Here is a 15,334-nt window from a genome sequence, read left to right on the forward strand (position 1 = left end):
TTGCTGCTATCTATGTAGGCAAGCAGGTTAGTCATTGTGCAAGGTATTATAAGTACACACCTCTCATCAAAATTGCAATATTGATATGTATGTGAAGGGGAGGGGGCATCTCTGTGGGTGCTTTATTTTCATGTCACAATACCTAAAACAAATATTTCAAAGTGTATGAAAAGAACTGAAAAAAAACACATTTTTATATCTCAGAATTAATCAGACCTATTGATCATTTCCCCACTACAAGTATCAAGTCATCACTACACAATTAGAAATGCAGTCTTAATAAAATGGCCAATGTGAAATTAATTGTTGTATTCTTATGGTTCTTATAAGTCACAATTAACATTTTTCATTCTTTCATAGATATCAGTTGTAACCAGTTAAAGTGAGAGAGGACTGGTCAAATATATTCAAAGCAATGTATCCCCATTTAAACTCTTGATGTAGTATTTCGTACTAGCTTTACTTTCCAAACTGACATGTCCTATCAAGCAGACTACACATGTATCAGATCCTGTCTAATCTTGCAAGTTAAGCAGGCTCATTCCTGGTTAGTACTTGGATGGGAGACTGTCAATGCATATAGTATTGAAAGCTAAAGGAAGAAAGGCAAAGCCACGTGTGAGTATTCCTTGCCTAAGAAAACCCTATGAAATGCATGGGATCTGAAAGCATACAGAGAGAGAGAGAGAGAGTTCACTGGGAGATTCTCATAGCACAAATCAATGTTGTAAAGTTATCTATCTTCAGCTAGGTCATACCTAGGATGCCTAGCCATCATGGTCACTGAAAGCACTGACTTTTTCTTTTCTAGCTAACCTTTGTCATCCTACAGGATGGTGAAGGATTGTTTCAGTGCTAACTTTAGGTCTAAATCTCAGACTCAGAAATCACTATCAGTGTCATTCTAGCAATCATGGATCTAGATCAGTGGTTCTTAGCCTTTGGGTCCCCTGATGTTTTGGCCTTCAACTCCCAGAAATCCTAACAGCTGGTAAAGTTGCTGGGATTCCTCAGAGTTGTAGGCTAAAACACCTGGAGACCCACAGGTTGAGAACCACTGATCTAGATCATACAATCAAGCTCTTTGTCTAGCATGTTGCCAGGCATTTTAAAAGTGTGATAAAAATGAAATTGTGCTGCAGTTCTTAACAGTTTTCATAATTTTACAAGCCACAGCAACATGCCTGTCTTTACTCCAGCTATCTTTTCATAAACTAAACTCAAAGCTTTCATCTTTTCACATTACAGGCTTAAACATCTTTTGACAATATGGCTGTAATTCTGTTCATCTTTCAGCTTTATGTTTCAAAACTGTAAATGGTCCCCCAAAGGCAGAGAAAGCATATTTTCATGTAAAGACAGTCCTGCACAATATGGGTCTCCAGCCCTCTGGTAAAATTCAAAATGCTCCTGTTTGAAAACCTTTTCTGACTTCTTTGTCTCATTCCAGCAAACCAAAACTGGGATGTAGGAGGGATGCCTTTAGTAATATAGTTCACTGCTTTCCCTTGTTTCGGAATCAGCTGTGGTGGAGTTAGCAGCAATGATTCTACCCTGTTTATCCACAATGAACCTTCACTGAAGATGCGCCTCACCAAAGGAGGAATACAGATGAGATAAAGTGCTGAAGGGGGGGAGTAGGAAGAGGAGAGGAGATAAAAATTGAAAAGAGGGAACCAAGAACTGTGGTATTCCCAAGGGGATCATTAGGGTAAAGCAGTAGTGCTGGTCCAGGAGAAGAAGAGAAATGGCATATAGAGAGTTGTCATTGTTGGGAATAGCAACCTTCTAGAAGCCTCCTATACTAGTTATTTGTTATGTATATAATTGTAATGGCTTACTACATTATATGTATATATTGATATGCAGTTTCCCCTTAACTCTATGTTGTTTGAGGTTGTGGGAGGAACTTCAGACCATGTGACCAGATCTGGGACTATTCAGACTGAAACTCCATTTTAGAAGCCAGTATAGTTTAGAAGTCAATTAGTACAGTATGCAATTGTCAGTATTAGTGTAAAGTCAGTGTTAGTATGCTGCAGTGTATAGTGAGTCTGTATTGAGTCAATGTTCAGTAATGTATTAGACTGAAGAGAGTGTTAGTCTGTATGCAACAAAGAAGAGACTAAAACAGAATACTTTAAAGAACATATTGTTTAAATTTTCAACCAATAAGAAATGTATCTGTATGCTGAATATGTGAAGTTTATAAGTAAATCAACTATGTTACTTTTAACTGAGACTACTTATTTTTCATCTCTTGAGAACATAATTAAAAGCAATATATTTTATGGGAGAGTGGATGTTTTGGGGGCAACGGAAATAACACTTTTGAAGATCTGCTATATATTTTGCACATTGACATATCTTTGTTCCTAGCAGTTCAGTCTTAGATTGCAATGATATGTGTATTCATATTGTTGCAATCTAAGACTGGAATCCCATTTATTAGTTCCAGCTAGATTGTGAAATGTTGAATTATGAAACAACATATAAGAAAATCCTGGGCCACAAGGATGAAAATCTGGTCCATGAACCTGCTTCCTATCTATTTCAATGCTACAGTATAAAAAACAGTTAATAACCTAACACATTACATAATTAATAACAATTACTACAATAACCATTCATTATCATCTCATCATCAAAAACATGATCCAGATTCGTCATCCATTGTTCCATTCCAGTGTTCATTAACCAATCATTGCACTAATTATTCGAACACCTGCTCAAACAGCCAGGTCTCCACTTTTTTGCGGAATACCATTAGAGATGGTGCTAGTCTAATGTCCGTAGGAAGGGCGTTCCACAGCCGAGGAGCCACCACCGAGAAGACCCTATCTCTCATCCCCGCCAGCCGTAACACAGTATCATGGGAGTTGTAGTTTGGTGAGACACCATCACTTTTGGCAGAAAAGACTAAAGACTTTTCAAAACTAGAACTCCAATTATTCCATAGCATTGAGCCATGGCAGTTAAACTGCTGTCAAATGGGCTTAATTCTACAGTGTAATTACACCCTGAGTCCATTGAAAGGTTGGAGCAGGTGATTATGCAGGAGTGCTGATTTTAAGAACCTACTTCAGAATAGAACTGGTCCACATGCTTCCAAGTGGCTGGCCTTGGTCACATTTAGTATTTCCTTAATCTCAGTTTCAGTGACTGATGTCAGTGCCACAGCTATTCACAACCACATGGATGATCTTATTAGAAAACACTCATTCTGCATAAAAGAATAAATAAGATTGATGATGATGATGCAAGGTCTAAATGTTTTATGTTGTGTCTGTGATTGTTGTTTTATAATTTTAATGGTTTTAATCTATTGTCATTGGTTGTTAATTCGATGTGTGATGTGTTTATTCATGTGAGGCATTGCATTTTGCTATTGATACTGTTATGAACCGCTTTGAGTCCTCCCCAGGAGTGAGAAAATCAGTATATAAATGCAATAAATAAATAAATAAATAAATGATGGGAGAGAGAAAGAGAGATTGAATGTATGAGTGGATGGGTGGATGGATGATTGCCTAACTTTTGACAAAGCTGAGGTATCTCCTTGCATTTAGTGACAATGCTTGAAATAAATGCTTAGATGTCCTCATGGAAAAGATGGTGTAATGAGCAGATTTCTTAAAAGACAGGTAAAACAAGAAGAACACCACCTAAACCTTTTGCTTGCCTCTCCCACTACAGTCTCATTCTTTCTTTTAGGGTTGTGAGAAAGAGCCAGGCACCTTTACATCTCAATTTCTCCTCTCTGGCACTGGATGTGGAGGGAGGGGGCGAGGAGAGACGGCTCCTGATGTGTCAAGGCTGTAAATTTCTTTTATGGGTTCCAGACTGGACACAGTCCAGCCGAGCCCTCATAGAAAACTTCTGGCAACTTAATGGGAGGACAATGGGGGCCGAACTTTATTCTTCTCTCCAGCAAGTCCTCACATGTTTGTGGAGCAGAGATTGAAAAGGGCTGGCAGAGACAGGAGAGGAAGCCCTGGGGAAGACCTGATGCCAAAGAGAGCGAGAAACATTTTTATTCTAGGCCTTTAGAAAACTTCCCCTGAAGTCTGTAGAAAAGTTTGGTCCTTTCCCCATCCCTAGAGTTCTGGAAACGCTCCTGGGTTTGTTTATTTGTTTGTTTTTCTGTTTGTCTTTCCAAGTGTCTAAGAACTTTCAGATATCCGAAAACTTTCAAAGTGGCTGAGTCGAACTATTTTTAAAACCATCCGGTAAATAGGTCAATAGGAAAGATTAGTCTTTCCATGAGAAATGCTGTTGCAGCCAGGTGGAGGACTTTAGAAACTACTTCATCACAATAGAGAAAAAATCCACTTAAAATCCGGTTTCAGCCTCTTGCAGAGTTCTGGGGTTTGTAGTTTAGTGAGGCTGTTAAAGGCTTCTTCCTAAACTACAAACCCCAGAAATCTGCAGGAGACAGAAACCGGATTTTAAGTGGATTTTTTCTCTAGTGTGATGAGGTGAACAAGTGCATCTACGCGGTAGAATTAATGCAGTTTGACACCACTTTAGCTAACATAGTTCAGTGCTATGGAATCCTGGGAGTTGTAGTTCTGCAGGTCTTAAGCAGGTCTGCCCATTAAGCTATGCCAGTTAAAGTGTTGACCAAGTGTGTTAATTCTACAGTGTAGATGCATCCTAAGGCCTGGCGTTCCCATCGTGGCTTTTGGACACCAGTAATTTGAAAGCCATTCCCAGGAAGCTCAGCGGCGGATTTCCAAATAATTCATCTCGTAAGGTAAATCCCAAGTAAATCTGTCTCGGGTGGCATCTTAAATTCCTCTGAAGTCAGTTAAGGGGTCGTAAAAAAGATGTATTCAGTGACAAAGCTGAATTACAGCATACTGGATTTACGCATACGAAAACGTTGATTGAATACATTCATTTTATATCCCGCTCCCGGCATAAGAAACCAAAGCGGCTTACAATAACGGAAAACAAAGTTCAGCTTTCTTATTTGCAAACGGAAAGAAAGGGATTTTTTGGAAAAAGGCGTTCAGAGCTGGAGAAGAGAAACAGCCGTGATTTGGTTGTTTTGGTGAACCTCCAAGCTGACCCTAACTTAGATTTTTCTTGCCAAGATTTATTCAGAGGACGTTGTTGTCTTGTACCTTCTGTTGGAATTCAACCCCACACTGCCCAAGTCTCAAGTCCTCAACGAGGAGCAGTAAGTTTGAGTATAGATTAAGGCAGGGGTTCTCAACTTTCCTAATGGCACGATCACCTTAATAAAGTTCCTCATGATCCCCAACCACAAAATTATTTTTGATTACTGGTGGGATTGGGGGGGGGGGGGGGACTTTGATTTTGTCATTTGGAAGTTATAGTTGCTGGGATTTATAGTTCACCTACAGTCAAAGAGCATTCTGAACTCCACCAACGATGGAATTGAACCAAACTTGGCACACAGAACTCCCATGACTAACAGAAAATACTGGGTTTGGTATGCATTGACCTTGAGTTTTGGAGTTGCAGTTCACCTACATCCAGAGAGCACTGTGGACTCAAACAGTGATGGATCTGGACCAAACTTGGGACAAATACTCAATATGCCCAAATGTCAACACTGGTGGAGTTTGGGGAATATAAACCTTGACATTTGGGAGTTGTAGTTGCTGGTATTTATAGTTCACTTATAATCAAAGAGAATTCTGAACCTCGCCAAGGATAGAATTGGGCCAGACTTCCCACACAGAACCCCCACGACCAACAGAAAATAGGGTGTTTACTGATGGTCTTCTGCGACCCCTCTGACACCCCCCTTGCTACCCCTCCCAGGGGTCCCACGCTGGACTATGAGTTTTCATTCCCCCGTGTCTCCTGTATGACAATTGAAATGTATATAATTTCTTCTCTCCTCTCTGTTTCTGTTCTCATTCTTATTGGTTCTGATACTTTTCTACTGCAAGCCTTTACTTTGACTTTAGGGGTTTTTTTCTATTGGAGTATGTACTATGTGCTTTGAGATCTCTCTCTGCAATGTGTCAAGAGAGATGCAGAGATTAATGTTTTTGCCCTCTCTTTGAAACCTTAGAAGAGATGGGTGTTAGAGTTAAGAAATGCAGTTATTTATTATTATTATTATTATTATTATTATTATTATTGTAAATAAACTTTTTTGTGATTTTTAAGATTGGGCTCTGCATCTTTGCCTGCCTAAGCTCTGAATTCTTTACAACCACATCACATTCACGCTTTGCTAAGCTGTGAGCTGTTGCTCAACTTTAAGTATCCTGTTTGATTTTTGGATGCTCCGCTATATTTTGCTATATTTTAGGGTCGTTTTCCCTAACACTGTCAAGCCGTTTCCAACTTAAGACAACCTAAAAAGAACCTAAGAAGAAATTTGACACCACCTAAGCTGGCATGGCTCAAGGACACGGAACCAGTGTGTGTGTGGGGGGGGGGGGTGAATAAGGACTATGTAAAACTGCAACTCCCAGGATTCCATAGCATTGAGCCGTGCCAGCTAAAGTGGTTTCAAACAGCATTCGTTTCACAGTGTAGAGCTCTACAACACCTGGCTCTCATCCAAATTCTATTTTCATGCAAAGTATTCCATCACAGTATTCTTAACTGGCCTAAGTCCCCCAAAAAGTAAGCAAGAATCTGTTATCTTTTAGACTGTCTGAGTTGGAAGGAAGAAATGTAATGATGAAGCATGTTTCTGGGTGACTGTATGGGCAATGCCCTTCATTGTGGATTTAAACACAAGTGACCACGATGGAGAAAAGCTTCGTCTTAGTCTGGATTCTCTCTGGCTAAACTTACGACAAGGACAAAACTACACAGAATCACAGAAGTATTGAACTGGCAAAGACTGCAAGGGTCATCCAATCCACCCTCCTGCATGCAAGAACACATAATCAAAACACTCCCTACAGATGGCCATATAACCTCTGCTTTAAAACATCCAGAGAAGGAAACTGCACCACACTCCAAGGTGGCATATTGTGCTGTCAAACAGCTCTTACCAATAGAAAGTTCTTCCTAATGTTGAGGTGGAATCTCTTTTCTCACCATCTGAATCCATTGTTTCCTGCCCTAGTATCTAGAGCAGCAGAAGACGAGTCTGCTTCCTCCACAATATGACACTCCTTCAGACATTGAAACATGACTATCATGTCCACTCTCATCCTTCTCCTCTCCAAGCTTAACATGCCCAACTCCCTAAAATGCTCCTCAAAGGATGATTCCAGATCACTCTTATTCAGAATGTTATTCAGAATAATAGTTTTACCCTATCAGTGAGATTGATGACGAATAGCCTGCCCTAGTTATAAGATATGTTTTTTTCCTTGAAGCAAAAACCATCCTTGACCATCCTTGAATAGGCATGAATGACAGCTATGCGAGATTGCACAACCCGATTGCGGGTCCCCAAAGGTCTTGTGGAGTCCACCATAGGGTTGCCAGAGAGAGAACTGGAGAGAGCTCTTGTACCCTTCCAGGGTTGTGTAGAAGAGCAGATTGCAGTCTATGGTTCTTGTTACCTGTGGGCATGACAAGCACAGCAGTTAAAGGACAGGAGCTGTCTCCAGTTTGCAAACGGCAACACCAAGTAGTCACCCAAAAGAGTGAGGATGTCGAAGAGGCAGCAGGGCTCATAACAGAGCTTGGGGCTTGGACAAGTCTCTCAGTTTCCCTAGCCCTAAATGGACTATTAATCACACACACAGACATACGCTATAGACATACAGGAAGATAGACAGATCTTAGAGAAATGATAGATAGCATTCGAGAGAGTGCGTGTGTTGTATATTATTTCTCTTAGATGGATAGATACAGATGTTTGTGTATATTATGTGTATGTGTGTATATAGATGTATATTGTGTTGTTGAAGGCTTTCATGGCTGGAATCACTGAGTTGCTGTGAGTTTTCTGAGCTGTATGGCATGTTCCAGAAGCATTCTCTCATGACGTTTCACCCACATCTATGGCAAAGGTTGTGAGGTCTGTTGGAAACTAGGCACGTAGGGTTTATAATATCTGTGGAATGTCCACAGTAACCTATCTATCTATCTATCTATCTACACACATATACATACATACACACGCACAAACATAAATGAAAGTCTCTGTGTGTGTAATATCTCACGGTATCTCTCTATAAAATGTGTGTACTGTATACATATAGACTTATATATATTATATACATAATGAACCTGGATGCAATATAACCGATTACTTGCCCAATCAGCAGTAAGTCCCTCTGAGTTCAATAGGGTTTTAAACCCAGCTAAAAGGATGTAGTGTTTCCAAGGGAATGGTAAACTTAAAACAGAGTGTTGTCGAATGCTTTCATGGCCAGAATCACTGGGTTGCTGTGAGTTTTCCGGGCTGTATGGTCATGTTCCACAAGCATTCTCTCCTGAAGTTTCTCCCACATCTGTGGCAGACATCCTCAGAAGTATATATACATAATATACACAAACAGACCTCACAACCACTGAGGATTGTTGGGTTTCATCCCTGACTGCACAAGTCTCCAGTTCTCAATGAGTAGTTAGCCAAGATAGACTTAGGGATTCCTCCCCAATTTCCATTAGCTAGGTTGTTTAAGGGGGAATTAAAAGGGGGGATTGTCTTAATGATCTTTGCATGGCACTATCTCCTCCCCATTTGAATACCTAGGAATGTAATCCTATAGGAAAACGTAACTTCCTCTTTTAAAGGTTTTTTTTATTGCCTTGGATGCCTGCCATAGATGTGTGCAAAACGTTAGGAGAGAATGCTTCTGGAACATGGTCATACAGCCCGGAAAACTCACAGCAACCCAGTAAAACAGAGTGAGTTGGAAGCCATTCCATTCCTTGTATTCCTTGTACTGTCGAAGGCTTTCATGGCCTGAATCACTGGGTTGTGTGTTTTCCGGGCTGTTCTAGAAGCATTCTCTCCTGAAGCAGGTGAAACGGCAGGAGAGAATGCTTCTGGAACACGGCCATACAGACCAGAAAACACACAACAACCCATTCCAATTCCATTCACCCTTGAGTAGAAGTGTATACGATAGCCATGCACAAACACACATATACAGTCGATTTATGGCGAACCCATTGGCATTCACATCACACTAGAGAGAGAGAGAGAAATCCATTTAAAATCCGGTTTCTGCTTCTTGTAGAATTCTGGAGTTTGTAGTTTAGTGAGGCTGTTAAAGGCTCCTCCCTAAACTACAAACCCCAGAATTCTGCAGGAGGCAGAAACCGGATTTTAAGTGGATTTTTTCTCTAGTGTGATGGTTACCATAGGCAAGCAATATTTGGAGGTAGTTTGGCCAGTTCCCTTCTCTAAGAGACAGCCCACAGCACCTTGACAGCAGCAACTAAATGCCTTGAAGAGCGCCTTTAAGAGGTGTCGGAAGACGGGAGAGCGATCTCTTTGCAACTGTCTTCTCCGAGGTCTTTTCCCATCCTATCGATCAAAACGGAAAAATTAAAACGACGGAAGCCAAAACGAATGGCAATAATGGAAGAGGAATCTCAGCACAGGTTATGGCTATCTCAAACAACTGGATTCTCCCTCCTTCCCCCCGTGACACAGCCACTGCCAGGCCCCCGACATTAATGTCGAGGGGCTTTTGCAGCTCCCTAAGCCGTCGCCAAGGCCGCGCTGGGTTGCGTGTGTGGCAGGGAACATCTATCTGTTGAATAGGCGGTGTCACCCGGTAGCAGGCTCCCTTGTCAAGGGCGATTGTGTTTTAGGCAAACATTTGAGCAAACATAAAGGCAAAGGTCAAGGACTGTTCAGTGGCAGGGTGCGCTTCATTCACCTAGACAGCCAATGGGGGCAAAAGTTGCCTTCCCCCCTTTTTCCTTTTTCCTTAGCGAGTCTCGCAGACCACAACCCCAGGCAGTTCTTTCTTTACCGACCCCCCCCCCCCGCCTTTCAAAATAAAAAACCAAAAGGTACAAAGAGCTTTCAAGGTTTAATAACGCCTCCATTTAAAACACCACAGCAATCATATACACTAGAGATAGGAAATAGGTTTAAATTAAGTGTGAAACTCCCAGCTCTCATAAACTGAATATGGCACTACTTTTATTTTGGTGCACACTACACCACATTCGAGATCTTGTCTATAGGTGTGTGTGTGCATTGTGAATTATAAACACACGTGTGTTTTCATTCCTTTGTCTTTCTTAACCCCCTAAGAATAAAAAAGAATACAAAAACGTTGTGTTGGGGTGCCTTTATACTGTAGAAAGAATGAAGTTTGACACCCTTTTATTTATTTATTTTTTTCGTGTCAGGAGTGACTTGAGAAACTGCAAGTAGCTTCTAGTGTGAGAGAACTGCAAGGACTTTGCCCAGGGGACTCCCGGGTGTTTTACCATCCTGTGGAAGTCTTCTCTTATGTTCCCACATGGGAAGCTGGAGCTGACAGACGGGAGCTCACCCAGCTCCCCGGATTTCTCCGACCTTTGGGTCAGCAGTGCCACGGGGACTCCATTGAATGATCACGTCCCAATGCTATGGAATCCTGGGAGTTGCAGTTTGGTGAGGCACCAGCACTCTCTGGCAAAGAAGACCTTGCAAAACTACAGCTTCCACCATTGAGCAGCATTGGGCCATGCGTTGATTGTACAGTGTAGATCAGGCATGGGCAAACTTCGGCCCTCCCTCCAGGTGTTTTGGACTTCAACTCCCACGATTCCTTTCGGCTGTTAGGAATTGTGGGAGTTGAAGTCCAAAACACCTGGAGGGAGGGCCGAAGTTTGCCCATGCCTGGTGTAGATGCACCTTCAGATGTCCGGATTCTAACTTATTTCTTTCCCAGGACTCCCTTCTTCACTTTCTTCCAAGCAGTTTCCGAAGGAGCCTCGCTTTCCAGATACCATGAAATGAAAATGCAACAAATCACACGAAAAGCAAAGGAAATGGAAGAGGTGTCAGAGGAAATGAGAGGAAAATGCGGTACAGCAGTGAAGCCAAACGTGGTACGGAAAGAGAGATAAGGACGAAGTCAGAAGTGTGTGTGTGTGAGAGAGAGACAAACAGAAATGGGTTCCATGTAGGACTCCAAAGATGATCCAGGCCTTAATATTTATGCGCTTTCATGTATCCAAGGGCGCACCCACTCATGGTGTATCCACTCAGTTCATGCCGCAATGCTATTGAATCATGGGAGTTCAGCTTCACAAGGTCTTTAGTTTCCTCTGCCAAAGAGCGTTGGTGTTTCACCAAACTATAATCCAGTGTTTCTCAATCTTCCTAAGGCCGCGACCCCTTAATAGAGTTCCTCATGTTGTGGTGACCCCCAAACATAAAATTATTTTTGTTGCTACTTTCTAACTGTAATTTTCCTACTGTTATGAATCATAACATAATTATCTGATACACGGGATGTATTTTCATTCACTGGACTAAATTGGGCAATAAATACCCGATACGCCCAAATTTGAATACTGGTAGAGGTTGATTTTGTCATCTGGGAGTTGTAGTTGCTGGGATTTACAGTTCACCTACAATCAAAGAGCATTTTGAACTCCACCAGCGATGGAATTGAACCAAACTTGGCACACAGAACTCCCATGACCAACAGAAAATAATGGAAGCAATATGGAGGCGTTTAGGGAAATTAGACCTTGAGATTTGGGAGTTGTAGTTGCTGGGATTATAGTTCACTTACAGTCAAAGAGCATTCTGAACTCCAACAGCAATGGAATTGAACCAAACTTCGCACACAGAACTCCCATGACCAACAGAAAATACTAGAAGGGTCCAATGTGAACAATGTGGTGGCGTTTAGGGAAAATAGACCTTGAGATTTGGGGGTTGTAGTTGCTGGGATTTATAGTTCACCTACAATCAAAAAGCATTATGAACTCCACCAACGCTGGAATTGAACCAAACTTTGCACACAGAACTCCCATGACCAACAGAAAATACTGGAAGAGTTTGGTGGGTATTGACCTTGAGTTTTGGAATTGCAGTTCACCTACATCCAAAGAGAACTGTGGACTCAAACAACTACGGATCTGGACCAAACTTGGCACAAATACTCAATATGGCCCAATGTGAACACTGGGGGAGTTTAGGGAAAATAGACCTTGAGATTTGGGAGTTGTAGTTGCTGGGATTTATAGTTCACCTACAATCAAAGAGCATTCTGAGCCCCACCAATGATAAAATTGGGCCAAACATCCTACAGAGTCCCCATGACCAACAGAAAATACTCCGTTTTTGATGGCTCTTGGCGACCCCTCTGACACCCCCCTCATGACCCCACCAAGGGTCCCGATCCCCAGATTGAGAAACGCTGCTATAATCCCAGGATCCCCATAGCATTGAGTCGTAGCAGTTGAAGTGGTGTCCCATTGCATTAATTCTATAGTGTAGATGCACTCCCCAGAGAAGGCGCGACTCAGCTGAAGCAACGAAACACATTTGGATTCCCATGCTAAAACATCATACATTCAAACACTTTGACTTGGCCTCAATTCAAGCCCAGAGATTTCCTTTCAAAGGACATCAGTCAAGTGGCTGAATCCTTTTCCTTAACCACCACCATCCTCCTCGTGTTTTCCTATTGAAAGGTATAGATTTCTTTCTTTTTAAAATGTGCCTGAGGTGGTTTCAATCCGTGGTTCGGGGTCACTTGACTGTGTCACATTTTCTCAGATATTGGGATTATTTTCTCAATGGGAAATGAATCACAGCGCAAAGGAGGAGGCTGTCACGTCAGCCAAACAGCTCCATTGCCCCAAATCGCCCCTGAGCCTTCTCCGGCTCCATCCACTGCCTCGGTTATTGACTGAACGTCCGCAAAAGATCCCATATACGTGTACATCCCACTTCCCCAGTGGTCTGTCTAAGCGGAAGCAGGGGTGTCACGATGGCATTATTGTGAAGTAGGGGGGAGGGTTCAATACACAGAGATTTTCAAACACTCCGTCAATATCTCCAAGTGCCAACCCTAACACGTAACGTTAGGGTCCGATCCCGTGTCCATTCAGCTCCGAAACACTTGCCACGTCATTGAGAACGTGACCTTTCAATGCATCTGCACCGCAGAATTGATACAGCTTGACCCCACTTCAGCTGTCACGGCTCAATGCTAATTGGAACCCTGGAATTTATAGTTTTTACATTATTCAGCAGAGAAGGCTAAAGACCTCGTGCGACTACAACTCCCATGATTCCACAGCACCGAGCCATGGCAGTTCAAGTGGGATCCGAGACTGCATTCATTCTGTAGTCGAGGTGCACCCTAACTCTCTCTCAAGATACTACCTACCGGTATTTTTTTAAAAAGAAACCTCTAAAATCAGAACAGTAAATAAATAACAACACTCAGAAAATGGGAATTCCAGACACGAAACAACTAGAGCTAGATAATTACCTTCCAACAAAGGAGTCCCACGGGCAGGAAGCAGCCAAACCTTGAAGCTGCAAGACTATTCAATGCTAATCAAGGTGGCCAATTGCAACATTCACACTTGCCTCAAGCAGACAAGAGATTTTTTTCTCCCACGCTGGACATTCCACAGATATATAAACCCCACTTGCCTGGTTTTCAACAGACCTCACAACCTTTGCCATAGATGTGGGTGAAACGTAATGAGAGAATGCTTCTGGAACATGCCATATAGCCTGGAAAACTCACAGCCTTGGACAACACATGTTTACTGTTCTGATTTTTGGTAACAGACCTGCTTCTGTGTGAATGTTATCAGACAGAGAAATTTCTATTTTAATTTGTATGTGGTGTAGATTTCTTTGGGTATGGATCAAGAGAAAAAAGTAAAAATATAATAATAATAATAATAATAATAATAATAATAATAATAATAATAAAACAACAACAACCGACTAGCCCAAAATGCATTTGCAAACTCCTCCTGAACAACTCTGTGAGCTGGTTCAGGTCAGCTCCTCTCCTTTGCCCCCCTTTTCTCTCCCACCCCAACAGGGTTGGTGCAATCTGAGACAAACACCCCCATGGTTTTTAACACGCAGCCCTATCCCGATATATATTTACATTGAAACTAAGTCCCGTTTCATTCCACCGGGCTGGTTTCCAAGTGCAAGTCTGTTCTCGTTGACTTACAAGCGTGGTTTGGATCAGGGCCCATGCTGTCAGGCTTCTCCTCTCCCCACAGACCCATAGAAAAACAAACCCTGAGCCCACCAGTCCCCCTGCGATAGATTGAATGTCTTCACACACAAACATATTAAAAGTCTCGCTCCCTAGGAACACGCTGAACCTTCGTATAAAACATTGGGATTCAGATTGAAAAATCAGTCAGAAAAAGGGGAAAATGATAAAAAAGAATAGCAAATCCAATCCCAAAAAGAGGAATCAAGGACACACAGAACATTGGATGGAATGGGTTGGAAGGACATGAGGATGACATCACTCTATACTTAAGAGGAAGGTATACCTCCACCCAACATTTTAAAAGGGGAAAAAACACACAGAGATCTCAAAGAAATTGAAAGATGAAACTTACCCCATGTGTCCATCCAAAACAAACACTACCAACCCCCACCCTGTGGTCTTCCTTCCTTCTGGAGACACTTCCGGCTTGCTGACCTGACCCTAGAGCCAAGAAGGATTACTGCAAGAGCGGAAGAAAGGCAAACAAAATAAATAAAGAGAGATGTTGGCTGGCTGCGTGGCTCGTTGCAAGTTTGAGGAAGGGAAGTGGGGAAAATTAAGACATCGGATCAGCTTCCTCCATCAAGGCCCTTAAGGGTAGTTAGTTAGTTCCCCAAACTGAGAAAAAAAAAGTTTAGGGAGCGAAGCAGACCGGTGTAAAGTTGTTTCTGAATCCAGTCGGGACCCAATCGGTGGTTTTACTTTTGCTCGTTCTTTGGTGGCGGGACTCTTTCTCTTCTCCTCCTCCTCCTCTCCCCCCCCCCCCCCCGGGTTACAGGCAGGCACCTCTCATTTTAGTTAACTTTTTTTAAAAAGATGGGGGTAAAAAGAAGCCTAGGAACAGCTTTCCTCCCCCGCTTTGGACCTGCCCCCCTTTTCCTCCCTGAGACTTTCCTCGTTATTCATCTGTTTAGTCTCCTCGGCTGCACAAAAGAGTATCAGCTGCGTTATGAAAAATGGCCTAAGCCAAGAGAATGTCACAGTGGTCGACTTATTATTTTAGCCCCCCGTCTTTAAAAAAAAACTCGGGGAAAGTTTGCTTTTGATGAATTCAATAAAAGCAAAGGCTCGGGCGGAAGAGATTTTCGGAGAAAATCATACAGCATGAGGCCAAAGCTTAGAGCAGCCAGATGGCCAAATAGGTAGACGGGCTCTCTGGGTTTCCAAAGCCACCAGATAGAGAGAATTACGGCACTTCGGCATCTGAGCTC

The 15,334-nt window shown here is 42.3% G+C and overlaps 1 long non-coding RNA gene across 1 annotated transcript in view; it reads right to left on the reverse strand.

The window, feature by feature from the left end:
• LOC137096662 (uncharacterized) overlaps positions 1 to 14,774 on the reverse strand; it is a 300,873-nt gene extending 286,099 nt beyond the window's left edge. The window contains exon 1 of the long non-coding RNA XR_010909602.1: positions 14,476 to 14,774. This is a non-coding gene — a long non-coding RNA (uncharacterized lncRNA). The remainder of the gene's footprint in view (positions 1 to 14,475) is intronic.
• Between the last annotated feature and the right edge of the window lie 560 nt (positions 14,775 to 15,334).

This window comes from Anolis sagrei, chromosome 3 (assembly GCF_037176765.1).
Source record: "Anolis sagrei isolate rAnoSag1 chromosome 3, rAnoSag1.mat, whole genome shotgun sequence".
Lineage (NCBI taxonomy): Eukaryota > Metazoa > Chordata > Lepidosauria > Squamata > Dactyloidae > Anolis > Anolis sagrei.